Below are 8,314 nucleotides of genomic sequence, written 5' to 3'. Positions count from 1 at the left end.
ATCTTCTTTGGAGAAATGTTTATTTAGGTCTTCTGCCCATTTTTGGATTGGGTTACTTGTTTTTTGATATTGAGCTGCATGAGCTGCTTGTAAATTTTGGAGATTAATCCGTTGTCATTTACTTCGTTTGCAAATATTTTCTCCCATTCTGAGGGTTGTCTTTTCGTCTTATGTTTTCTCTTGCTATGCAAAACTTTTAAGTTTTATTAGGTCCCATTTGTTTATTTTTGTCTTTATTTCCATTTCTCTAGGAGGTGGGTCAAAAAGAATCTTGCTGCGATTTATGTCATAGAGTGTTCTGCCTATGTTTTCCTCTAAGAGTTTTATAGTCTGGCCTTACATTTAGGTCTTTAATCCATTTGGAGTTTATTTTTGTGTATGGTGTTAGGGAGTGTTCTAATTTCACTCCTTTTCATGTAACTGTCCAGCTTTCCCAGCACCACTTATTGAAGAGGTTGTCTTTTCCCCATTATATATTCTTGCCTCCTTTATCAAAAATAAGGTGACCATATGTACATGGGTTTATCTCTGGGCTTTCTATCCTGTTGCATTGATCTATATTTCTGTTTTTGTGCCAGTACCATACTTTCTTGATTACTGTAGCTTTGTAGTATAGTCTGAAGTCTGGGAGCCTGATTCCTCCAGCTCCTTTTTTCTTTCTCAAGATTGCTTTGGTTATTCGGGGTCTTTTGTGTTTCTGCACAAATTGTGAAATTTTTTGTTTTAGTTCTGTGAAAAATGCCATTGGTAGTTTGATAGGGATTGCATTGAACCTGTAGAGTGCTTTGGGTAGTATCATCATTTTCTCAGTGTTGATTCTTCCAATCCAAGAACATGGTATATCTCTCCATCTGTTTGTATCATCTTGAATATCTTTCATCAGTGTCTTATAGTTTTCTGCATACAGGTACTTTGTCTCCTTAGGTAGGTTTATTCCTAGGTATTTTATTCTTTTTGTTGCAGTGGTAAGTGGGAGTGTTTCTTTAATTTCTCTTTCAGATTTTTCATCATTAGTGTATATGAATGCAAGAGATTTATGTGCATTAATTTTGTATCCTGCTACTTTACCAAATTCATTGATTAGCTCTAGTAGTTTTCTGGTAGCATCTTTAGGATTCTCTATGTATACTAACATGTCATCTGAAAACAGTGACAGCTTTACTTCTTCTTTTCTGATTTGGATTCCTTTTATTTCTTTTTCTTCTCTGATTGCTGGGCCTAAAACTTCCAAAACTATATTGAATAATAGTGGTGAGAGTGGACAACCTTGTCTTGCTCCTGATCTTAGAGGAAATGGTTTCAGTTTTTCACCATTGAAAACGATGTTGGCTGTGGGTTTGTCATATATGTCCTTTATTATGTTGAGGTAAGTTCCCTCTATGCCTACTTTCTGGAGGGTTTTTATCATAAATAGGTGTTGATTTTGTCAAAAGGTGTTTCTGCATCTATTGAGATGATCATATGGTTTTTCTCCTTCAGTTTGTTAATATGTTGTATCACGTTGATTGATTTGCATATATTGAAGAATCCTTGCATTCCTGGGATAAACCCCACTTGATCATGGTGTATGATCCTTTTAATGTGCTGTTGGATTCTGTTTGCTAGTATTTTGTTGAGAATTTTTGCATCTATGTTCCTCAGTGATATTGGCCTGTAGTTTTTTTTTTGTGTGTGTGTGACATCTTTGTCTGGTTTTGGTATCCGGGTGATGGTGGCCTCATAGAATGAGTTTGGGAGCCTTCCTCCCTCTGCTATATTTTTGAAGAGTCTGAGAAGGATAGGTGTTAGCTCTTCTCTAAATGTTTGATAGAATTCTGCTGTGAAACCAGCTGGTCCTAGGTTTTTGTTTGTTGGAAGATTTTTAATCACAGTCTCAGTTTCCGTGCTTGTGATTGGTCTGTTGATATTTTCTATTTTTCCTGGTTCAGTCTCGGAAGGTTGTGCTTTTCTAAGAATTCGTCCATTTCTTCCAGGTTGTCCATTTTATTGGCATATAGCTGCTTGTAGTAATCTCTCATGATCCTTTGTATTTCTGCAGTGTCAGTTGCTACTTACAAAATCCCAATAACTCTTAAACTGGTTAGCTCTCCAAAGAAAAGTATAGACAAATTTCACTTACAAATGAGTGCTAATATACACAAAAGTCTGTCAAGAGACAGACTCTGTGGGACTCTTGTGTTTCCACACATCTTGCAAACAGAGGTACTAACTGCCCTTTTGTTCCAGGCTATAATTTCAAGAATGTTTGTATAGTCAACAACCTTGGAAGATAGTGATAGGACCTTCACCTGGAATAGAGAGAGGATAGCTTACTGTATGATAAAAATGATGTCTCCCTCCAGTGCCTTTGCTTACTTCTCTTTATAAAAGATTCAGCTTCCTAACCTTGGAGTTCTGAACTGTGATGCAAGCCTGCTGGGTGTATAGCAAGTACCTGTGTTGCCCCTATGGGATTTATGGAGCAAGGGAAACCAATGGAAACTTGATGCTTATGCTGCTTGCTGTGCTGTGTGTAATAAAATCCTTTGTCTTTGACCCAAGAGTCTCGTGTATTCTGTAAGCTTATATGATACTATATTGGGTTAACTTGTTAGCTGGCAAGCAAGGAGAAAAAAATCCCAGAACTTTCACAGTTCTCAATAAAGTCTTAAACTATTATCAGGTTGCATTCAGTAAGGTGTGAAAAGATCATATATCATGGGAAAATAGGGCTTATTCTAGTTATTCAAAGATCATTCATCATTAGAAAAATCTCTTAAAGTGAGAATTCCCTGGTGGCTCAGTGGATAAGACTCTGAGCTCCCAAGGAAGGGGGCCTGGGTTCGATCCCTGGTCTGGGAACTAGATCCCACATGCATGCCATAACTAAGGAGCACCCCTGCTGCAAACAAAAAAAGAAAAAAGAAAATCTGTTAATGTAATTGAATATATTAAAAAAGCAAGAAAACAAAGCATATGCTGAAAAACATTTGTTAAAATGTATCAATTATTTCTTATTAAAACTAAATAAAACAATAAGTATAAACAAAACTATTTATTACTGAGCTAGGAATAGGAAAAAAACATTCCTTAATTTAAGAAAATGTTTTTACAAGGAACCAACAAAAATGCTTTAAAAGAATTCCCATTGGGCTTCCCTGGTGGTGCAATGGTTAAGAATCTGCCTGCCAGTGTCGGGGACACGGGTTTGAGCCCTGGTCTGGGAAGACCCCACATGCCACGGAGCAACTAAGTCCGTGCACCACAACTACTGAGCCTGCACTCTAGAGCCTGCAAGCCACAGCTACTGAAGCCCACGTGCTAGAGCCCATGCTCCACAACAAGAGAAACCATGGCAATGAGAAACCCGCACACCACAATAGCAGTAGCTATTATAGTAGCTCGCTGCAACTAAAGAAAGCCTATGCACAGCAATGAGGATCCAACAGCCAAAAATAAATAATAAATAAATTAATTAATTTTTTAAAAAAGTATTCCCATTAAAGACAGGAACAGGGCAAAATTTTACACTATTACCTATACTTTTCAACATTGAATTGGAGTTAACTAGTCAGTAAGAATAATAAGCAAGAGGTATAAATATAGAAAAAAGGGAGAGATTTGCCATTTTGCAGGTGGACAATATTATCCTCTAAAAAATACAAGAGAATCATCTAAAGAAGTATTAAAACTAATGAGATAGTCCAGTAATATGATCATGATCAGAAACAAAAATTCATGGCTTTCCTTTATAGAATCAATAATCAATAGAAAATATAAATTTTAAAATATCCAATTTTCAATACTAATAAAATCTATAAAATTACTAGCTATAAATTTAACAAGGAAAAGTCAAGCTCCATGTTATATATAAATATTTTTATAACAATCCATAAAGTCTTACCGAATGTCATTAAAAAAGAAAACAAAAAACCATGCTCTTGAATAGGAAAACTCAATATGTAAAGATGTCATGTTCCCCAAACAATGTTTAGTGTAATACTAATTGATGTCCCTAAAGATTTTTTTAATGTAACTAAAGAATTTCAGTGCTTATCTGTAGTAAATAATAATATATGAGATAATTTTGGAAAAAGGAAAAATATGTGTGTATATATATATATATATATATATATATCCTCTTTCCCTTACTATCTATTAAGATATAGCACTTACAGGGACTTCCTTGGTGGTGCAGTGGTTAAGGCTCCAAGCTTCTACTGCAGGGGGTGCGGGTTTGATCTCTGGTCAGAGAACTAAGATCCCACATGACATGCAGCGCAGCCAAATAAATAAATAAATAAATAAATAAAATTTAAAAAAAAAAAAGAATCTGCCTGCCAATGCAGAGGACACAGATTCGAGCCCTAGTCTGGGAACTTCCCACATGCTGAGGAGGAACTAAGCCCATGTGCCACAACTACTGAACCTGTGCTCTAGAACCCATGAGCCACAACTACTGAGCCCACGTGCTGCAACTACTGAAGCCCTCCTGCCTAGAGCCCATGCTCTGCAACCAGAGAAGCCACCGCAATGAGAAACCCGTGCACCACAGTGAAGAGTAGTCCCCTCTCGCCGCAACTAGAGAAAGCCCACGCACATCAATGAAGACCCAACGTAGCCAAAAATAAATAAATACATTAATTAATTAAAACAAAAAAAGATACAGCATTTACAAACTTTAAAACAGCATGTATTGGGACTTCTCTGGCAGTCCAGTGGTTAAGACTCCATGCTTCCACTGCAGGGGGCATGGGTTTGATCCCTGGTCAGGGAACTAAGATCCCACTTGCCACGCAGTGCAGCCAAAAAATAAAAATAAAACAGCATGTATTAGTGTAGGAAAATACAATGGATCAAGGAGACAGTCTGGAGATTCCATTAAGGAACCTACGTACATTTAGAATATCCTCGAGGTGGCATTTCAAATCAGTGGAAAAAGGAAAAAACACTCAAAACAAAGAGTTAGGGCACTTGGAATCCGTAAAGAAAACATACATTTAAACTCTTATGTATACCATATACAAAAATAAATTCCAGAAGGTTAAAGAGATAAATCTGAAAACAAAGGTATAAAGTTATTATAAAAAATGAGGATCATTTTATAATCTTGGAAATATGCATATGAAAGGTAAATAATTACTTTCCATATATTTCAGCTACAAATCCATAAAAATTAGACAAATATAGAACAGGTTAGTCACAGAAGAAATAACAGATGCCAATATATACATAAAGATGCTGAGCCTCATTTTTAGTCAGGGAAATTCAAATGAAAACAAATGCTTTTTCTTTTTACTCATATTAATTAATAAATTGAAGAAGATTGATAATTTCCAAGGTTAGCAATGGTGTATTCTTATACATTACTGGTGCCAATATAAATTACTTCTACTATTTAGCAATTCTGAAGGCAGTATGTCATACAAAATTTAAAGTACACTTATTTTTGGCCCAGAAATTCTACTTCTGGCAAATTATTTCAAGCCACTCTAAGATTTGCACAAATACTGTCAGATATTCATCTATAACCTTGCTCTTTTCTTAATAGCATTTTTTTTTTTTTTTTTTTTTTTTTGCGGTATGCGGGCCTCTCAGTGTTGTGGCCTCTCCCGTTGCGGAGCACAGGCTCCGGACGCGCAGGCTCAGCGGCCATGGCTCACGGGCCCAGCCGCTCCGTGGCATGTGGGATCTTCCCAGACCGGGGCACGAACCCGCGTCCCCTGCATCGGCAGGCAGATTCTCAACCACTGCGCCACCAGGGAAGCCCCTTAATAGCATTTTCATGGTGTCTGTTTACCTGCCTTCTAAACTGTAACTTTTAAAATTCAATTTCTTTTAGCTGTGTTTCTTTCACACAACATATTGTGGGATTTTGTATTTGAGGCGTTCCAGAAATCTTGTTCTTTCATGGATGAACTTATCACACCCACGTTTATTGTCACACAGGTTTGATCTAACTTTTATCATCTCATTAAAGTATTTTTCTTCTTCTTTGCTGTTTTGCTCCGTTTCATTGTTACATTTTACTATAAGGACTGTAATTTCTTCTTTTTTTCTCTCTCCCTTTGCTTATTCAATCCTATTGCTTAACCTCTAGGTCTGTTTCATTTTCTGCAAAATGAACAGCATAATATTTATTTACTATCTCATGGGGACTCATCTTTGCTTCCTGACAACTTGTTAGGAACCCTTCCTCTGCGCCTGAAATCAATTTCTCAGTCTTCAAGGGAGAGGGGAGCCTTTTCCCTTTGGGTTTCTGCCTGCCCTCTGCTAACTGTTGGTAATTGGTTCTTGTCAGAACAGTGAACTCCCAGCCCCAATTACCTGCCAGGCTTTTGCATGGAAAAAGGACTGCATAGTTTGGCTTGCCTTTGAGGCTTTAAACATTTCTATGACTGGAACAACTAGACAACACCAAATCGACCATCTAAACAAAATCCCCTAACTTCTGGCAGAACCGGGCAGAGAAGGGCACAGGGATGATTAGATCAACATCACAGCCTGAAGGTAACTGCTTCACTGTAAGGCCCAGTCCCACCCGGGACGATACTTCAGTTCACCCTTATACGTGGGGCTTACCTTGACCTTCCTTCTCCTTGCTCCTGCCCTCTTTCCATCTACACCAGAGGTACAAGTGTTCTAGCCTGCAGATAGAGAGAGAATGTGGCCTTGAGCTCCACCCTAAGGCACAGGAATTTGGTACTCTAGAAGCACCTCCCAGTAAACCTGTGCCCTCTCTGGCTAGGAGGAAGCCCTATCACTAATGTTTTTTGGGCCTTGCCTCTGGATTTGTCCCCTCTCCAGACCCACAATCTCTTGGAAACCCCTTTCACTCACTCCCTATCCAGAATCTCCTTGTCATTGGTGGTCTCACCCCCCAGACAAGGCAAAATCCTCTCTTCTTTTTCTAGTTTGCCCTTAGGGGTACAGTGAAGGCTGCTACTAGCGCAGATCCCCCAAGATTGGGACTATTTCTGCTCTAAGTTGCAGGGCTGAATCTCCAGGGCTTGGTTGGAATTTCATAAGATCTGCAAAGCTCTCCCTGTAGGGAACTCCATTCTCTGACATTCAAGGTGTGTTTTCTGGCATCTCATTTAGAGGACTGCCCGAGCAGATAAAAATCTATTCCCAAAGTGCCCTGAAGCAGTATTTCATTCCAACCACATGAAATCCCTGATAAAGAGGGCAGGGGGCTTTCTTTCCTCAATTCTCTTGGTCAGGAGAAAAGACTTCTCTCAGCCTAACCTCTCCAAGCCCATTTTCAGGGCAAACATCCTCACCCTGTGTAAGCAGCAGTTGGCAATACCCAGTGTAGAGCAACTAGAGACCCCTTGAGAGACCTGGTGTTGGGAAACCATTCTGAGGTCCAGATTTTAAAGCTGCCTTTTAAGCTACCCTTAAATGTGTGTTCTGTTTTGTTTTATCTATTCTTGGAAACAGTAATCACTGAGCAAGAGAGAATCCTAGCAAAAGAGTTCAAGTGACACTAGAAAGGGGATCTGATTGTCAGAGCCCGATGGCACAGGAGCTCAGAACATCTGGAAGAAAGGATTTGGGACACAGACCCCTCCCACAGATCTGGGGAGCCCCCATCTACCTCAGTCTAATAGGATCTCTCCTGAAGAGATTTAAGAGGCAGAATAGGCCTAGCTCAGGAGTTAGCAACCTACAGCCCTTGAACCAAATCCCACATAAGGCCTGTTTTTGTGCAGAACTAAGAATGGTTTTTCCATTTTTAAATGTTGCAAAAAATCAGAAGAATACTCTTTTATGACACATGAAAATTATATGAAATTCAAATTTCAGCATAAATGAAGTTTTATTGGAACATAGCTTCTTCCATTCGTTTGCATATTATTCCAGGCTGCTATGAGGCTCCCACTGCAGTGCTGGGTAATGAACACAGACCATGTGACCCTCCAAGCCTAAAATGTTTACTCTCTGACACTTTACAGAAAAAGTGTGCTAACTACTAGTTAAGATTATAAGGAAAGTAAAGTCCTCGATTTGACATAGTTGAAGCAGAATAGGTTTACTCAGTTCTTGGTCAGTTAAACACAACGTCTCCCGGTCCTTCCTGCTCTTCTCCTTCTCCTTCTCTTCTTCTTCTTCCTCTTCCTCCTCCTCCTCCTCCTCCTCCTCTTCTTCTTCTTCTTCTTCCTCTTCCTCTTCCTCCTCCTCTCCTCCTCCTCCTCCTCCACCTCCTCCTCTTCTTCTTCTTCTTCTTCTTCTTCCTCTTCTTCCTCCTCTTCCTCCTCCTCCTCTTCTTCTTCTTCTTCTTCTTCCTCTTCTTCTTCCTCTTCCTCTTCCTCTCCTCCTCCTCCTCCTCCTC

Source organism: Mesoplodon bidens (assembly GCF_964165515.1).
Source record: "Mesoplodon bidens genome assembly, chromosome: 14".
Lineage (NCBI taxonomy): Eukaryota > Metazoa > Chordata > Mammalia > Artiodactyla > Ziphiidae > Mesoplodon > Mesoplodon bidens.
Note: the sequence above shows the minus strand (reverse complement) of the source record.